At 59.2% G+C, this 19,349-nt stretch overlaps 1 protein-coding gene across 3 annotated transcripts in view; it reads right to left on the minus strand.

Annotated features, from left to right (window-relative positions):
* Nucleotides 1-18,489, minus strand: part of PHC2 (polyhomeotic homolog 2) — a 59,085-nt gene extending 40,596 nt beyond the window's left edge. The window contains exon 1 of one of the 3 annotated variants that reach the window (XM_059716289.1): nt 18,394-18,489. The gene's annotated coding sequence lies outside the window, so the exon portion shown is untranslated. The remainder of the gene's footprint in view (nt 1-18,393) is intronic. The other 2 variants (XM_059716291.1, XM_059716290.1) reach the window with 2 other exon arrangements.
* Between the last annotated feature and the right edge of the window lie 860 nt (nt 18,490-19,349).

Raw genomic sequence — 19,349 nt, forward strand, 5'->3', positions numbered from 1 at the left:
ATGGCCATGGCAGCTTCTGGGAAGCCAGGGCTAGGCTTCTGGCCGAGAGAGGTTTGGGAAGGAAGAGGCGGGGAGGGGGCTTGGGACACAGGAAAGGGTACGGGCGTAACATGATTCCTGTCGACCACCCTAAGGAGACAGACAGACGAACGCATGGGCAGTGCCCTGCCAACAGAGAGCACTGTTAAAGTGATCACGGCAAGGCCTGTCTATTATCGACAGACGTAAACACTCCCAGCCCCGCAGGACACAACCCAGATGGCAAACGGGCCCCCCTGACACAGTGCACCGCAAAGGGAGCTGCCCACAGCGCCCGGGGTCTCCTGACCATCCCCAGTGCTGTGGGAGGACAGGATTCTCCATGCCCCTCTGCAGACCAGCACAGCCAGTGGCCATGATGCCCCCAGCTCCTGCTCTCCGTCCTCTGCCAAATGACACACGGCCCGTCTCGGAGCACGACACGCACTCTGCCTGCAGCACAAGCCACCTTGGCCGCTGCTTCGAATGCCAAACTTGCCTTTGAAGATGCATGTTCCAGCTTCATCTTCGCAGCGCAGGGCCCAGCCGCTGGAGCTCACCACCCGCCGGGACCCGGCGCGTCCTGCCGCCGGATGCTGCTCCGTGACAGCAGAGTCCACATGCACAACACCATCCCATTGATCTCTCTTTGTTCCGCTCCCTCCCCCAGCCTCCCTCCGCACGGCCCTGCAATTGCACACATACTCTGGGGGGGTGGGGGGGGGAAAAACAGCCTAATTTCCTGATGATTATGATGTTACCTAGCAACAGCCAATCAGGAGCTGGGCTTTTCGCTTGCAGTATTTCATGCAAATAGTTTGAAGAAATTGCAGGGTCGTCCAGGCTGCTTAGCCTCCTCTCAGGGGAAACATTACAGACTCAAATAAGCCCTGGCAGGCATCCATGCTTCCAGAGCAGCCCACCCCATACTGCACCCCCCCACAAAAGGCTCCTGGCTGTGCCAGGCACAGACCTCACAGGGATCCTGGCACTGGCGCTGCAGGAGCCCCCTTCGATCCCCCCAGCCCATTCTCCAGGGCCAGGGCTGGAGACAGGAGCCACAGGCTCCCCAAGCTGTCCCCAGCCAGCAGATCTGCTGCCCAGCAGGGCCACAACCTGTCTGAGGGAGAAGGCCACGGGCATGGCACCGTCTCAGCCACTGCAGCAACCCCCAGGGCCCTCCTCAAGATTGGGTTGTTGCTTTTGCTGTGTCCAGCAGTCAGTGCTAGGCCTGATCCTGCCCCCTGCCCTTCCTGACAGCTCCAGGTCTGAGGGCATGGTGTGGCTGGCTTGGGGGCTCTAGGTGAAAGTGTGCTGCAGACATAGCTCCTCTGGCTTCAGGGGCGGTGCAGCAATGCCCTTCTGCTCTGCCTCAGCTACAAACATGCCCCTTACAGCAGCAGGCCCAAAATCACCATCCACATTCATGCATCCAGCATTTGACCTGCCCTTGTCCCTTGAAGCTGGGTCATGGCTACTGCTCCCATTTTACAGATGGGGAAACAAAGGCCCAGAGAGGCATATGCAGCCCAGAGCAGAGCGTGGAACGGGGCCCCTGAGCCCGGCCCCAGCCCCGTGCTTTAACTACCCTAGAAGAGAGTGCACAACCCATAATGGCTTCTTCATGCCTTGTGCCCCAGCAAGGCCCTTTGCCCACTGCTTCATGGGCCCCTTCCCAGCTGGGGACAGTATAAAGAGCCTGCACTAATGGCCTGCGCTCAAGGGAGGCCAGGCTGGAAGAGAGGAGGAACGAGCCTGGCTGAAACATGAACCAAGTCGCCGTCTCCCCAGCCTCTCCATTTATTCTGCATAATTGCTTCATTTCCACGGCCAGCATGGCTATGAATGAATTTCATTACCCGGCGCCTGTGATACCATATTGATTACTGGGCTCCATCGATTCCTATCTCACTAATTAGCATATAAATTAGCCATTTGGGGAAGGCATTAGGCACAATTGAATTTTCTTTTTAATCTAGTTTTGGGAGGGCAAATGAGTGCAGATGCATCCCAGCTTGTCCCACAGTGCTCTGGTTCGGAGTGGACCCAGGGCGCGCACTGTCCCGGGACCTTGGGCTCATTAGCTGCACTGGTGCTTGGACCGGCCTCTCTGCCTGGGCCCAGCAAACATCCAGCTCACACTGAGCACGCTCCAAAACTGCACCCAGGGCTCAGCACTGCTGCCCCCCCAAGGGACACACGGCACCGGCCATGGGGCTTCGGCCGCAGGGACAGGACTGATCCCAGACACTTAAATGGATCCTTCCTTGCCCAAGCCAGCGGGTCGGGCGCAGCAAGCCAAGGCAGGGGCAGGCAGAGCACGGTGGTGACAAAGGAGGTCGGGGGGGGGAGGAAATCGTACCCACCTTGTACCATTTCTTGCTGACACCTCTCTACAGGCTCCAGCCCCTCTCTGCAGTCAGGCCCCTCTGCAGCCCCACAGGGCACTGCCCCAATGTGCCATGGCTTGCTCCACAGACAAGAGAGGCCTTGCCACAGCTCTGTCAGGAGACCCAGCCGAGGAAGACAAGGGGTCCAGGGGACAGGCCTGGAGCAGCAGTCCCAGCACATGGCTCAGAGGGGCACCAACCTGCAGGGGTAGAGGGCTCCGTGGCCCCTTCCCTAGGGAGGCTCAGCCCCCCTAGCTCAAGGTCTCTCCCCTTCTCTAGGGAGGCTCAACATTGCCAACTATTGAGAAGTGCCCACAGACAGAACCAGGGATGGCAGCAGAGGAAATCCCCCATACCCTGTTCTCAGCCAGGTCCACTTGCCAGCAAAGCCCCTTTACAGACAGGCTCGCAATGCTTGCCACTGCACGGGAGAGCTCTGCAGCTCCCCAGTGGTGCAGGGCATCCCTTTGCTCAGGGAAAACGGAGATTTCCCCCCATTCCTCCCTGCCACCCTCCCCACCCCAAGCTCGGCCTGATTATAGGATTAACTGATTCTTCCAGACAAGGGAAGTCCAGGAGAGCTAATCCATCTGGACTTCGGGAATGCATCTGATGCAGGGCCCCACAGGACGTTATTAGTCAAGCTAGAGAATGCAGGGCTTCAAGCTGGAGAACACCGGGAGGGAGCAGGCAGGGACCTGCCCAGAGGGATGTGACAACAGGCGGTGGGAAAGCAGCGCCATGGGGCAGCATTGCTGACGAGTTCCTCCATTATCAGGCTGGGAAACAACCTCATTTAGCAACCTTAGAGCGCAAAGCAGGAACGGACCAAGGAAGTCTGCTGATGGCACAAAGGCAGGAGGCATCCCATGCAGGTCAGATACCGGGCATGAAGGCCTGGATGAGCCAGGAACTGCAGTGCCAGCCCCAGGGCTCCGGTAACAGCACAGGGTGCAGAGACAGCTACTTGGGGACTGATAACAAAACAGGTCTCCTGACCTGGGCGCTCATCATTTGGGCAAGGAGAGAAGGGCCTGGAGGTGCTAAGTGCCAGCTATGAACAGACAATGTGATGCAGCGCTGGAAGAGGCCAGCGGGCTCCTGGCGGCATCCGTCAGCACTGCCGGTGTGAGCAGCCAGCCAGCACAGGCGGGCATCTAGGGCAGCATGCTGAAGGAGGTGGAAACATGGTATTACACAGGAAGCCAGAAAAATGTTTGCCCAAGGAGATAGGAACCCTGTCTGTCAAGGTATTCCTGGTAGAACGTGGAAGTCCTGATGCAGCTTTCCACACAAGACGACGGTACACCTCCGCTGGACTGCCGTTAACAGCACCAGCTGTCCTTGTTCAAGAAATTAGAGCCAAGCTGGAGCAGGCACAGAGGAGCAGCTAGGATGGCCAGGGCACAGAGAGTCTCTTTCATGAGATACAGTCAGAAGAGCTTGGCTTGTCAGGAAGATGCTCATACAAGCAGAGGAGTGGGGGCAGCAGTCAAGGAATGAAGCCACTTAGTACTGCTTTGCCAGAGGACACGCAGCCGTGTGCCGAGCCGCTGCGGCTCACATGCTGCCTTGGAGCAAGACACAGAGAGCCCAGCAGAGGCCAAGGGCCGAGAGGGAATTCACTCCCCCGGGCCTCTGCTTGGTGGCTCTGTGTAGGCCTCAGACTCCAGAGCTGTCTGTTCATCTCCCACCTCGGCCCTGCAGTCCCTGCCTCCCCTGAGGTGTGGGTCCCTCCTGGCTCCTGCGTGTACAGCTAACATCTTCCTGGAGCACTTGCAGGGAGAAGAAGCAAGCGTTATCAGCAGGTCAGAGATGAAGGGCTAGTCCCCTGGACTACTGTGTGGCTTGCCTTCCTGGGCCAGCCCCCCGCCTACAGCTAGGAGCATGGACCACACATGAGTTTGTCACTGCCTGGCGGGCAACGTTTGTCAGTGGATGGAGCATGCAACAACCCGACAGACAGCAGAGCAAACAAGCACATCTCTCACTGCGGGCCCTTGTCTGCACCGTGGCGGTGGGCTGTCCAAGCACACCCTGCACGTGCAGGGTCTCTTCAGTCCCGCTTCCCCCAGTGCTGGCACAGAGCACACCACAAGGTGACCTTGATGTCAGCACCAGCTGCACAATCACAACAGCAGGCCCGGGAGGCAGCACGCAGTGGTGGAAGCAGCACATCCCTTCTGCAATGTGTACAGCAGAGGGTGAGGGGGCAGGCTGGGGGGCCCATGCAGCAATGGAGTGGCCCTGGATGCATGGGTCCCCTGCTTGGTACAGCTGAGAGATGTTCATGCTCCGTGTTTCGGTCAGTTATCTGGGACAACCCCCCTTCCATTAATCTCCTCCAGCAGGGGGTGAAATGCAAACTATCCCAGAGCAGCAGTTGATGAGAAAGGGACAGGCAGCAGGAGACGCAGGGAGGTGGGGGGGGAGCGCGTGTGATCACTAAGTGATGCTAAACTTGCTGATTATGGAAGCAAGGCCATTAACAAAAGCCCAGGCAGGATTCTGGCAGCAGTGGCAGAGGATTCAGAAAGCCTCTGCTTAATATTGCAATAGGCTGACAACACAGCCAGGAGATAACGATCAGGACACACAGAACAGCTCCAAGGACCACGGTGTGGCACAGAAGAATCGCATACACCTGGCAGGACAATCTGCTGTGATAAAAACCTACCCAGGCACAAACGAAGACAAGTATGACCACGTCAAGCAAATACACATGCATAGTAAGTGATGTTTCAGCCCGTGGCGCTCGCACACGTAGCTCTGCTGCGCTGCTCAGCCCCACGCCCCCAACGCCACAGCTGGCCCCACCTTGGCTCCCTCAGGCTCCATGCTGCCAGCTCCAGCTGGAGGGGAACCCGAGCTTCCGTTTTGTGTTCATGTCAGAGCCTGCAGCACACGCTTCATCCCGAGTCAAGCGGGAGGAGCCCAAACCCTGAACACTTCTGGGGGACAAACTGCACGGTGTCGGATGGATGAGAAAGCAAAGCATGCAGCTTCCAACAACCCCGAGCAGGTGCTGAGCAGGACTGACATGACCAGTCCAGGTGGTTTTGCTACAGCTGCTTATGACAGGCCACAGTGAAACCCACAGGAGCCAGGTCAGCAGCAGTCACCACTACGTGGCTTCCCAGGTCCCTGGCTCCAGCACCACCCTGCCACTGCTCTGGCACTGTGAATCCCAAGGCTTCCAGGTCCCTGGCTCTAGGACAGCACCACCATGAGGACTGCTCTAGGTAGGGCTGGAGACCACAGGTCTTCCAGATCCCCCAGAGCCATGGACCCTACAGTCCCCCTTCCAGCACAGCCCCGAGCACGATGGCAGCTCCAGCTCAGACATGCTACTCCCTGGCCGTCATGGCTCCTGGGAAAACTGGTCACACCTGGCACACATCGGTGACACATTTCTCTCTTGACTTGGCACCTTCCAACAGAAGAATTCTCCAGCGGCAAACATCCAGCCTGCTTCCCTCTTGCAAACATCCCGTCCTGGCCAACAGCATCCCCAGCAAATCCAGCCCAGACCTACTTCATCACTGTACCGGCAATGCCAGCCTGCCCTAGCTCTCCTAAGCAAGGGACTGCAAAGTGTTTTGCAAATGTCAATGACTTAAGCTTCAAAATCCCCCGGGGTGAGAGGCAAGGATGCCCCTGCCCAGCAGAAGGGGAAATGGGGAGTTACTTCCCTTCTCCACACCTCCAAGTTCCCCACAGCTCAGGCTGGGCACCCCCCCACCCCAAGCCACAGTGAATCAAGAAATGCCATCAGGTTCCTCCCAGGGACACCTGTTGCCTAGTAGCTTCCTGCAAGCATGCCGTCCCTCCCACCTACAGCCAGCCACCTAACAAACCGCCTGACCACCTCGCCACTCGCCTGGGCAACAGACCAGCCATGCAGACTGGCAGCGAGATACCCTGCCAGCCAGCCATCTGCTCAGTTACCCATCTAGCCAGCCTACCTGCTGCTTGTCTGTTCATCCACTGCATTTTGAGGGCATCTAGCATTGCTGTACCAGACTGCCAGCTCCCTTGGGCCATGTTTCCTGAGAAGACCTGGGGGACTCCACTGATGTCAGCAGCACCTGGCTGCTTGCTCTGCAGAAGCCAACGAGAGGCAGTGAGCAAGTTCAGTCTCCCTGGCCCACTTGTCCTTTGGCACCTACCTGAAACCTACCTGCAGCGCGTCTCTCCCTGGTAGCGAGCTGGCATGCACCCTGGCAATGAGAAGGCTCACTTTCCCCTCAGTCAACAAACGCCTCCAGCAAGAACTCAATGCCGAGGGCTGTGTGTAACGCAGCCGGCTGGTTATAAATTTCTTTTATGCAGCCTCAGATGGTACATGGCTGAGGCCGCCCCCACCACAGACTGCCTGATCTCAGCCCTGCTGGGGGGTGTTTAATGGCAGCTCAAACACAGAAATTTACTGCGCTTCCTTCATCCTGTCTGGCTGGGGATTTTATTACCCCGGTCCAGCAGGAGATAAATATGCCTAATGGATCATCACTCATCCTTCCCTTCCTTGCACATGGAGAGCTCCATTAGTGGAGGGCAGGGCAGTGCCCACCCCAAACCTGCAGTGCTCCTGGGGCACCCCTCAGCCAGCTTCAGACATGAGGCTGAAGGTATCCCCAGAGCCTGGCTACCATCTCTGGAGGCAGCAGAGCCAGCACTGGCATGAGTGTCCCCAGGCAGCTCCTGCACTCCAGCAGCCTGCAAGTAGCGCCTGTGCTCCACCACCGCCGAGGGCCCTGCCAATGCCTTGGCTGCCCAGTCTGCTTTCTGTAGTGCCAGGCAGGCTCCAAGGCTCCCCCGGGCAATGCAGCATGGCCCAGCCCTCAACCAGGGGCAGAGCCTTAAGTGCAGAGCTGAGCCTGGGGCCACAGCTGCACCTTCCTTCCCTCAGTCAAATGCCTAGTGCAGCTGGCCCGCCAGACACAGCAGGCCTGGGCTCCACGGCCTGTCACCTGCAACATGCCCTGACCACCTGGCCTGAAAGAACAGCTTTCCCACCTTGCGCAACGGCAAAAAGGACCAGCTCTGCCCAGCACAACGGGACGTCCAAACTCTCATGTGGAGCGCACAGTGGAGCTGCTTGCTAGATGTGCCGTTGTCTAGACTGGGGTGCTCAAACACTGACCCGCAAGCCAGATCCAGCCCCTGGAGCTGCGGCATCCAGCCGGCAGAGCTCCTAATGGCTTTGGAAATTTGGCAGTGGGAAGCAGTTGCCACTTCCCTGATGCCGAGTTGCTGGACCCGTGGAGAGCTCCGTGGGCCAAACAGCATGGCCCCACGTACTAAATCGGGCACACGGCACTGACATGGGGCCCGATCCTGCAGCACGGGGCTTGGTAATCTGGTGGTGGAGCAGTGGCACTGTTCATTACCACTGACCACCCCCCCAGCCAAATTTCTGGACCTGTGTTGGACCCCATGGACCTGATGACACAGCTCAAGAGGCCAGGGCTGAACATGCCTGGTTTAGATGGATTTTTGAGCTGCTCACACAGGATGTGCCATTGCTCTTCACTGCTCCCAAGTCCTAGCTTGGCCGTGCTGTCCGCAGGGTCCCAGACAAGGTGGTTCCCCTGGCTGAGGTTACACTTCAGACCTGCAGACACCCTCTCATGAAGGCAGAAGGATGGGGCTGGCTGGATCAACACATTATGAATCAATCAGGGGCCTCTGATAAGGCCGTAAAGAAGCGAGAGGCTTTGTAATTACACCATAACCCTGGGGACGGATTTATAACCGGCGAATCCAGTGAGCCCCAGCCCCAGCGCCACGCAGACAGGGGCCATTTCTCTGGCCACTGGGCTGAGAGTATTATTTCTGCAGACAGCCCCAGCGAGGCCAGGAGGCTCCAAGAGGGGCTGGGGGAGCGCCCAGTGGATGGGTAGGGAGGGGACTGGCGAGAAGCAGGCACTGCCTCTGGGACATGGGGCTATTTCTGGTATCCATTTCCCAGCTGTGTGAGGCCAGGTTTTCAGAGCAGCCTCCTCTGAGCGTGCGCAGTCTCCTCCCCTGCCCTCCCCGTACCTCGAGCTTCTGATACTGCCAACGGGCAACAGGGCTGCATTCAGGGGCTGTGCTCGATAGGAACCAGCAGGAAAGCCTGGTGGCTCCCAGCCAGGGGGGCAGAAAGGTTATCAGAGAACAAGCACCAGACATCGAGCTCCACAGTGTCTGGACCCATAATTCAGACCTGCTGCCCCTTCCCCCAGACTGCTGCTTTCATGTCTCCTCCCGGGCTCTGACACAGCAGCCTGTCTCCAGAGCAAAGGCAACAGTCCTCCACGCTCTCAACGTGGGAGTCCAGAGCACCCCGCCTTCCCCTAGGAGGACTTTTACAGGGGATGGGCACAAAGGAGCAAAGGGGCTTGGTAAAGGGCAGGAAGGTCCCCCCCTACTCTTACCCAAGGAGGGCTAAATGCCATCTGCTTCAGCCCCTCTACACAGCCACCAAGCACCGCATGAAACAACCCCCGGCCCCCTCCCACAGCCGCAGGGAAAAGGAGAGGAGACAAGGGCACCCCAGTGCACCAGCGGAGATGCTGCATTCACCGGCCAAGATGCACTCAGTGGATCTAAGAGGGCCATGCCCCAGGCTGCAGAGGAAAATAAAACCCTCCGCAGTCCCGGCCAGTCTGATCTGGGGAAAACTTCCTTTGGCCCCTAGATCTGGTGACTGGTTTGACCCCAGGTGGGAGAGCGGGACCCTCCAGCAAGGAGGTTCTCGGTGCTGGCAGGGCCCAGAGCCATCCTGTCGGAGCAGCACAACAGGGGCCCTGGTGTGGCAGTGACCTGGGAAGCTGCTGCCCTGCTCAGCAAGCAGGGCAAAGTCCTGCTCCCCCTTGGCACAGCGGCAGTCCCACAGGCGAGCAGGGCCAGGCCCAGCCACACCAAACCACTCTGTACCTACCCACGCATGGAAAAGGGCCTGGCGCAGCTCGGCCGGCAGGGGAAGAGCTGGTGACAAAACCCACGGGAGAAAGACTCAATCCCTCCAATCTGCCAAGTCCACCATGGCCCCTACCACAGCCTGTGAAGGCAAGGAGCAGATTAAGCCCAGGGGAAGTGCGCGCTTTGCCAATAAGACCCCGATGGCAGAATAAAACAGTTGATGCCTGCCAGCTGTGGGGCAGTACCGCCCCCGCCACCCAGCGCCCAGCCAGGAGAGGGGTACAGATCACTGGCACCGACACGAATTAGAATTAAAAAAAGAAATCAGTTCAGTTCCTGGCAAAAAATAACTGGTGCAGACGCGGCGCTAGCAGCAGTGGGTGACAGCAGTAGTCACGCAGGGAACGGGCCCGCTCGCTAACAACAGGGTGATTAGTAGTTGCGGGCGAGGCAGGGAACTCAGGCAGCACAGAGAGCTGTCAGGATGGGATGCATAAATCAGCACAGACACATCCACAGCCCTCCACTAACGAGATCCTGAATTATTAAGGTGCAGCAGCGTGGTCCAGCGATTAGAGCAAGGCAGGGGAAGCAGGGGAGCATGGCTCTCTTCCTAACACTGCCCTGATACCCTGCAGGATCCTCAGCAACTCACTGCCCCTCCACCTGCCTCCACGAGCATAGCAATGGAGCGCGTCTGCTCCCGCAGAGGAGATCCCAGACCGGTGCATGCCGTGGCCCTGAACAAGCTGTGGGACCCCCACAGAACACCCCTGCCAGCTGCTAGGACACCATCATGCTAGCATGTGCTTGGTCAAGACTAATGCAAGCCCGCAACTGCCCTGGGAGGAGGGACCCCTGGGTCTGCGGTGCCCCTTATCGTGAGGCATGTAACCAAGTGTCCCCCTCACACCGTGGGACTGTCCCCACAGGAGCCCAGAACTGCTGGCAGGGATCTGTCAGTGTGAAGCTGCTACCAACGCAAGAGCAACGACTCCCCTGGGTTCTCTATGCCCAGATGCACCACAGCCCAGGGGTCCTGAGCCCCCCTTGCTGGAAGGGTGCAACTGATAGGTAGATCTGACACAGCCACTCCTATATACAGACACGCTTCAGGGAGCGACTGCCCAGCACATTCTGCAAAGTGGGGCTTGCCCTTTTGATGCCCCTGCAGAAATCACGATGTGCTGCCTCTGACCCAATGCTTCCACCTTCATCCGAGCTGGGAGAGAGGAGCCAGGCCAGGTCCAAGGGCCCTGTTCTGAATGCCAGGCCCCCATCTGACCACCTGGAGTTAATCTTATAGATCTGCCTAAAGCTGCGGGGCATGGGGAACAGGCTGGAATCTAAACAAGCAATTCACTACCCCCTAATGGCATGGAAGTGAAGGAGACTGCTTCTGTTACAGGACTGGGAGATGTTCAGGTCCTGCCGAGACAAGCACCATCTGGGAGGCAAGACAGAGCAGAGAAGATTTAGACACAGAGAAGGGAAAGAAAGGAAGAAAAGAAAGACGGGGAGTTTAAAAAGTGCCAAGGGAACTCCAGGATCCAGGAGGAAACTATATCACATGAACTCAGGCACGTAGGGCTGGAAGGGACTGCAAGGCCTAACTACAGTCCAGCCCCCCCCACAGATGCAGCAGAAAGCCCACATGACATAGCAACCAAGACATTTCCAGCAATGTGCCACTAGCTTAGTCAGCACATTACACAGCTGTACGTGACCTGGTCCTGGCACAAGCAGGGAGGCTCAGCACAGGTGCAGGTGGGGAACTGGTGCAGACTGAACGGGCAGCTGTCACAGCCGTGGGCTCCTGCCAGGTGCAGCTGGCAATGAACATTTCAGGTTAGCAAGAATCTGCACTCCAGAAACCACTTAGGGTCTCCCCAGCCAGAGAGTTCAGGGAAGAGCAACTTCAAGGCCTTAGGACACAACATTTTCCAGAGCCCAAGCCTTTCCAGGGAAACACCAGGAGCTTGGTAGCCTCAGGTGAGGCCAGAGGGCAGTCCCAGCTTAGCCAAGACACCAGAGAGAAGCAAGAGCATGCCTGCATGCCGTGGCTAGCACTGGCACCACCAGAACAGGCGCTGGCAACCCGTGGCTTGTGGGCCTCCACGAGACCACCTCCAGCCCATGGAGGTCTGACTTAGCATGAGGGCTGGTGGCACCGAGTTGTACAGTGCTGCCCCTCCCTCTGCGTGGAGCCTGCTGCTCCACTGCATCGGTGCTTGCCCCATCCCCAGAGGGCACAGGGACCAGTGGCGAGGGCAGGCTCGAGCCCTGTTGTAGAAGGCCGCATGCACAAACTCCTGGAGCTTCCTGGAAACAGCAGCCTCTGCAGGCAGATGCCAGACCGCCCGCGGCTTCACGTACACACCTCACAAGTGCCGTAGGTCGTCTTCCAGGTCCGGTAACAGTATGACATGACCACACAGCACCACCTGCTCATCCCTGAACCATGGCCTGCATCCCCTGATCACGGGCAGTGGTGCAGAGAGTGCTGCAGGCTGCACCCGAGACCCATGAACTAGGAGCCACTGGAGAGTCTGCACTGATGCACCACGGACAGCACCACGGACAGCACAGCACCGCACGGCCTCTGTGCCTCATACCATGGACAGCAGCCTGGAGGGCAGACACGTACAATGGGCCATGCACGGCCTGGGGCAGGACTCCAGCTCCTGGGTTATCACAGAGAGCAGAGCAGGTCGCACGGGCTGTCCCATGAATGGGGACCGGGGCTGCTGGTCGTGTCCTTGCACCACCAAGCTGTACCCTAAAGACTCATCCTTTTTCCATCTGGTTCTTTTCCAACAGCCTAAGTTCATGATAGGTAGGAACAACTAGGCCAGCAATGGGGAGGGTGGGACTGGGGAAGAAGGGCACATTCCCTTAGGGACACCTGCATTTCCCATGCCCGTATCTCCATGAGATGGGGCTGTCCCCCTCTGAGGGTTCGTTCATTTTCAGTGGCAGAGGAAAACGGAAGAAGACACACGAGACTGGCAACGAAAGACAGATGGGGGAGGCTGGGATGCTCCCAGCACATGGCTTTGGTTTCTTATCCCCAGCAACAAAGGGAAGATGCAGGGATCGGCTGTGCACATTAGTAGCTCCCGACGTGCAGTGGTTTCACATACATTTGCTGCTCATCAGAGACAAAACCGCTTCTCCTCAAAGAAGAAAGTCCCTGACTACAAAGATCTCCTCCCTTGAAACAGGCAGCAAGCAACAAAGTAAACAGAGAGACACACTTCATCAAAGCTCATTTCCCCGACTGCAGCTTCTGGGCTCTCTGGAGACGCCGCTTCAAATGCCTGCTGTTTCTCTCCTTGCATTACAAAGGCTGAGAGCAATTCTGTACCAGACAGACATCTCAAGCAGGGAACCATTTCTCCATAGCATTACTGAGATGGGCCAGATTCTGATCCGCAGGACACTGGTGTAAATCTGGAGCAACTCACTCAAGTCACTGGCAGCTCTGGCTGCTTCGCACTTGCAAATCGTGCCACTTCCCCGGGGTGCCTAAACAGGCATGAGAGCCCCTTATTTGAGAAGTCAGGCTCCAGGGGTATCGCAACTGTCCTGTGGCACTTTGGGTTTGTACTGCCCAGCTGAAAGCTCATCTCTTGCCAGCTCTGGCTCCCATCACCCTGTTGTGATAGCCAATGCACTGATCCTTGCAACGCCCCATTCTTAGCTTCATGTGGCAGGGGAGGGAGTGGCGCTGAACAGCAATGGGAATCGCCCGTGGTCACACAGCGAGTCTGTGGCAGAGCCGGGAACGTGGCCCAGGTCTCCTGAGCACCACAGAGCAGCACCTTCAGTACTGAAGCGCCCTTCCTCCACCACTGTGAGGATGGCCATGCGTGTCAAAGCCAGGCAGTTTCCTTGGGAAGAATGCAACTGGGATATACTTGAATGCAGAGGCACATGCAGGTCCCGTGCCAAGCTCATAGCAGCATCCATGCAATCAGAAAGGAGGCCCTCTGAAGCCATGGTGTCCCCTGGGCTCCTGTCCCCCCTCATGCCTACACAAAGAGGTGGCTTGGCAGCTGGCACCAGGGTCAGACAGCTTAGGTAGGCTCACAGCAAGGACAGTGAAGCTGGAAATGTTACACCATGCAGCTCCTCCTAGTACCCCTGCCCGTGTAAATCAAGGGAGTTCTCACTCCAGCATCTCCCTGGATAGCAAGGAGCAGTGCGGCGAGGGGAGCTAACCATCAAGAACTGCCAGGCAGACCACGGACTAGTGGGGCCTCAGGGCTGTACCAGGGCGCCCAGCTGCATGCTACACAGAGCAGACACTGGCCCTAGCCTGTCGCAGTCCCCTAAGCTGAAGGGGACACAGCCTGTCCAAATCCAGCAGCAGCCTCATCTCTTCAGACATGGCCACGCTCGTCTACTGGTGCGGCCTGCTCACCTCGGAGCTCCAGAGCCACAGGCCGGCAACCCGCAGCAGGCACCTCCCTGACACCAAGCACAACGCCCTGACCTAGCACACCCCCATGCGCAAGACCCTTCACTCAGGAAGCACTAAGCATTTCTCCAGCCATGATGCTGGTTCTCCAGGGGCTGCATCTTGTATAGCCACAGGCACAAGGCAGGGAGCATCCCTCTGCTGCCTCCCACAAGATGCATGGCAGAAAAGTCCCTGGTACAGACACATTCTTTGCTGAAACGGACTCTGCCGTTTATCAGCATGTAGGAGCATCACAGCAGGTTAATGCCAGGAAAAGCCATGATCTCTCTCAGCCCCTGGGCTAGAGCCGAGTCAAGAGATGAATCCCTAACACCAGTCCTGGCAACATACAGGTGTCACTTGGAAATCTCCTTGACCAGGCCTGAGCCCTCCTAACCTAGGAGACCCAACAAGACCAGACTGAGACAGCTCGGCCGCTGGCCACAGCACAGCACAGCAACAGTGCAGCCCCAAATGTGGGCTTTGCTGGTTCCCAGCACTTCAGTAACTGTTACCAGAACAAGTCACTGCAGCTTAGGACCAGATCTCTAATGTATGGGAACACTAGTGATTTATTACAGAAAGATGTGGAAGGGAGACGGAGAACATGCCTTTGCAGTCTCTACTCCAAGGCTGGCTGAGCCAGTGCTGGTAAAACAAGGACACATACAAGCCTTGCGGGGACAGACTGGGTTAATGACACTTTTCTATTTTTATCCAGGTACTTTGCAGGTGAATCAGCAGCCTTCCCAATTTACTTGTTCACTCAGCAGCATCCTCTTAGTCCACAGGGAACAATCTGCAGGGCTAGATGCTCTGTCAGGGCACACAGGGAATTTAGCAGAGAATTTTATTCTTCCACCAAACTCTGTAGCCCAGGTCAGAACAACAGTGATAGGACCTCATCCTCTGCTGGATGCCATGGTCTTTAAAAATAATTTCTATAGATCCCAAGGCATTTCTAGAGACCTACTAGTTTAAACCCTATTAGCTTCTACAGAGCTTTTCCACAAGGGCTTGGGCCGATTTCTTGCAATCACTGGGAAGCTCAGTCATGTCAGCAATTTCTTTTTCTGAGCTGCAGCATCTTTTCCCAGAAGAAGAGCTGTGGCCATCCCTAAAGCCTTGAGGAAGAGCTTTAAGAAAGCACAAACGCAGCCCAGTGAACAGGGCATTGGACTGAGATGCAGGGGGTTGCGCCTGGCTTTGCTCTCACCCGACTGAGAGAGGTCGGAAAATTCATTTCAAGTCTCTGTCTGGCTCAGTTTCCCCCCCTTTGTAAGGTGGGGATGGTGACCATGAGCTCTTCTGTAGTAGAGATCTAGGGCTGAAAGTATGAGACTACAACAGATTTTTATTTATCAGCGGATCTGTTGCAAAGGGCCAGTTTCAGAACGACTCCATGGGCCTCCTTGTTGTGAGGGGCAAGACACCCTCCAAAGGCAGTGGAGGCTCCTGGCAGGATGGGACTCTGTTTCCACCTTGGGGGCTGGCCAACTACTCTGCGAGCAAATGAATCCTGCATCACCTCCTGGAGCTGCTTCCTTCCTTCACCAGGTGCCCTCCACCATCTAGACCCCAAGCTGCTCCTTCATCAGGCCTCTCTCTCTCCCTGAGTTTTCAAACCAAGAGCCCGAACACTATTAGCAACCATTAGCTTTACAAAAACCACTGGAAGAAACCTTTCCTGGGCTGAAAGCTCCTGCTAAAGCCTCCCCACAGCAGCGTAGTCTAATAGCGAGGGAATAGCAGAATGACCCTGAAGACAGGGGTCATCCACCCTGTTGTACAATGTGAAGCGTGCCCTTCCCCCTTGCATACAATGCGGATAATGATTTTAACCTACTTTGTAATCTGTGAATGAAAAGCATCCCGTGGGAGTTAAATTACCACCCCTACTTCTCCAGGGTACCTGTACAGCTTCTGTTCCTGTAACACCTAAGCAGCCTGACAACCTCCCAGCAAGGCAGGCTGTGCTGTTAACCCAGGTTGATGGGAAATAAGGCCCAGAATTTAGGCTTCTGTCATGCACTGGAATCAGTGGAGCTCAGGTGCTTTTAAAAGTACCTGTTCGAGACCAGAGGAGCCTGGGGGACAACAGGGACTGAACCGGATGGTTTACAGCCCAGGCAGGCAGCTGAGGCAGTGGGCCTCTGGGCAGTGGCATTAGGCTCAGGTTAAAGCTTCATCCACAAATCCCCTCACATGTTTGCAAAGGGACTTCTACTCACTTCCCATGCTACTCACCCCCTCAGTAATGGCTCCCACCAACATCCCTGAAGGACCAGCTTCAGCCTCACTCACAGGCAGCATGCCCGTAACTCAGTCACAGCCACATGCGAACAGGACGGGACACGAGCAGTCCAGTGCTCTCCCTTGCACTAAGGCTGCAGCCAGCCCCTCCAGCTCCTGCCCAGGCTTATGTACACAGCATCTACAGCACTCTGCTCTGGCAATCACCTGACAGCCAGGCCTCCTGCTTAACCTCCTGACAGCCAGGTGAGACAGTGCCAGGGATGCGCCTACCTCAGCCCTGGGGGTCTATCAACGTGGCCGCATCAGAGGAAGGTGGAAACGCTGTGCCCCAGCTGGCTTGCCCAACACAGGCAACCTCACTGTCCTGCGAGAGACCATCTCTGGTTTACCCAGAGATGACTTTGCAAGCAAATTCCTTGCACCCATCAGATCTTGGTGGAAGCAAGATGAGGAAGGCTGACACCCTCAGACTTACAGCCACAGGTCTGTCCCTCCGGCCAACTACGCTGCTTGTCCAGGCCAGGCTGTCAAAGCTACAGCCAACACCAATCTCCTGTCCCACAATGTAATCCAAAGCTTCTATCGTTTCTGTCCCCCGGTCCCTGCTCAGGGACGGATTCTGCTGCTGCTGCAAGGCATGGAAGATTTGCCGTCATGAGAACGAGATGATTCTTTGACCCTTTCCCAGGCAATGCTCCCATAGACTTCCTGAGGCTCAGGACAGGAGGATTTGGCCTGAAACGTCCAAGCTGGAGGGAAGCAATCGGAGATGATGAGACCCCAGCGATCCATGCTCTCGAATGCAAGTCAATCCACGCATGCCATGTGAAATATGTCCTGGGAGCCGGGCGGCTCCAGCTGTTATTGCCAGCCATGCAGCATGCTGCCGGCACGTCCCGCCCCGCTCAGCCGCTGCTCCCCACCATGCTCCAGTCGCAATCTGGCTTTTGCTGGGCCAGCATTCTTGCAGGCCCCGAGAGGCCATAAACCAGCACAGAACAAAAGAGCAGCACAGCGGTTCCTGCAGTGCCCTCGCCCGAGGATCCAGACGGGAACGCCTTCACCCCCCGCTCCCCGCTGCTGCGTGGGCCGCGTTCACCAGCTTGGCTGCGTGGCCTGGACCCCAGGGCCCAGAGCAGCGATGGGGGCTGGCAGGAGGCAGTGGAAGGGCCAAATGCACAGCCACGAGCACCCTGGTTCCAGGCCCGCACCTCTAGCCATGCTCACAGCCCCAGCGCTCGCCACGGTGACGGGCACACAGGAGGAGCAGTTGCAGGACATGGGCTGGGGAAGGGGCTACGTTTCCTCCCCCTCATTTGTCCTTCCAAGCTGGGACACCGATCACTGCCCTTGGCCGGGCCTGCCCGTGCCCCAGAGCAGGGCGGCCCAGCTCCTTGCCAGCCGGGGCTGCAAGCCAGCAGCGCTCCCCCACTGCACTGTCACGTGGGCTCCCTAACCTACCGCTGCCCGGGCACGCGGGTGCACGAGCACAGGCCCGGCCCGGCCCCCCGTGCACTCCTTGGGCACGGGTCCTCTGCTGCATCACGCCGTGCTGCTGCCCCGGCTCTGCCTCGCTGATCGGCACCCACCCCCCCCGGGGCAGGGACAGCCCACAGCCTGCGGCTGCTGCAGCCAGGTGGGAGGCCGGGCCCGCAGGCTGGTGGCCAGACCACCCGGCCTAGAGCCCAGCGCTGACGGCCCGCCAGGCCAGGCCAGGCCAGACGCGCGAGCTCCGATGGGCTGCAGCAGGCGCCCCTCGCCCGCCAGGCACGGGGACTGCAACAGGGCGGGGGTGAGCCCTGTGCCACATGCGGCACCGCCCGCCTCACCGCGGCTGCCCATCCTGCGCCGCGCCACGCCACGCCACGCCAGTGACATGTGTTGGGCACCACACTCTGCTGGGGGTCGCTGGCGTGTCCCACTGCCCCACATGCCAGCAACATGCGTGCCCAGCTGGGAGGGGCGGTGGGACACACCAGTGACACACCAGCAACATGCGTGCCCAGCTGGGAGGGGCAGCAGGACACGCCAGCGACACACCAGCAACATGCGTGCCCAGCTGGGAAGGGCAGTGGGACACGCCAACGACACACCAGGGACACGTGTGCTCGGCTGGGAGGGGCGGTGGGACACGGCAGGACCCGCGTGGGCGAGCGGCGGTGCTGGCGAGACCCAACCCCCGGGACGGACCGGGCCGCAGCCCCCGCGGAAGGCCCCGCAGCGCAGAGCGGGACGCGGGAGGCCGCCGCCACCGTGACAGCTCCCGCCCCGGCCCGACCGAGCGCCGCCAGCCCGCGCCCCGCGCCCCGCGCCGCCAGCCCCGCTGACCCGCGCCGACCTGACCTGACTTGACCTGACCTGACCTGACCCGGCCGGGCCCGCTCCGCTCTGCTCCGCGCCGCCTTCCCTTCCCGTCCCGTCCCGTCCCCGCTGCGCGTCGCGCCGCCGGCCGTGGGGGAGGGGCCGTCATTAGCATTCCAGCGCCGTCACGTGCCCCGCGCCGCCAATGGGCGCCCGCGCCGCCGCCGGCTCTGCCCCCGCCGCCGCCGCCGCCGCCGCCGCCGCCCGGGCCCGCCCGCTCGCCATGGCAACGGGGGCCCGCGCCGCGGCGCCGCACGGGTTAACGGGGGTGGCTGCCGGCGGGGCGCGGGGCGCGGGGCGCGGGGCGCGAGGAGAGGCCGGGCCGGGCCGGGGCGGGCGGCCCCACACGCCGCAGCGGCGAGGGGCTGAGCGAGGCCCGGAGCAGGCGGACACCCCGGGCGCGGGCGGGCGGGCGGGCCCCTCTGGAGCGCGGCTGGCGGAGGAAGCCGGGCGCGGCGCTGAAGCGGGTCGCGGGGGCAGGGGGAGCCCGTCCTGCGCTGCTGGCAGGCGCTGCGCTTCGCGCGGAGCGGGCGGGCTCGCGATGGACGGACGGACGGACGGACGGGGCAGGCTAACGGCTCCCCCGGGCCCCGGGCCCCGCGCTCCTCCACCCAGACTGTGGCCTGCCTCGGCCATCCTGGGCCTGGCTCCGGCGCCTGGCGCGCTGCGGTGTCCGCCAGGCCCGGAGCAGGGGCGGGGCACCGCGCCCAGGCCGCGTTTCTCGCCCCGCGAGCGCACGAGGAGCTGACACGGCCGGAGGCAAGGGGCAAGGGAGCGGTCTCGGCCCTTCGCCCGGGCTCCCCGGCCCGCAGCGTCCCGGCCGGGGAGGAGGAGCGGGCTGGAGGAGGCGGAGGGGCGGCTGGATGGAGGGATGGATGAAGAGAAGAGACGAGCGGTTGATGGCGCGGTGCCCTGCCATCGGGAAGTAACTGGTCCCTGGGCTCTTAGTGTCC

The sequence above is a fragment of the Alligator mississippiensis genome, chromosome 13 (genome assembly GCF_030867095.1).
Source record: "Alligator mississippiensis isolate rAllMis1 chromosome 13, rAllMis1, whole genome shotgun sequence".
Lineage (NCBI taxonomy): Eukaryota > Metazoa > Chordata > Crocodylia > Alligatoridae > Alligator > Alligator mississippiensis.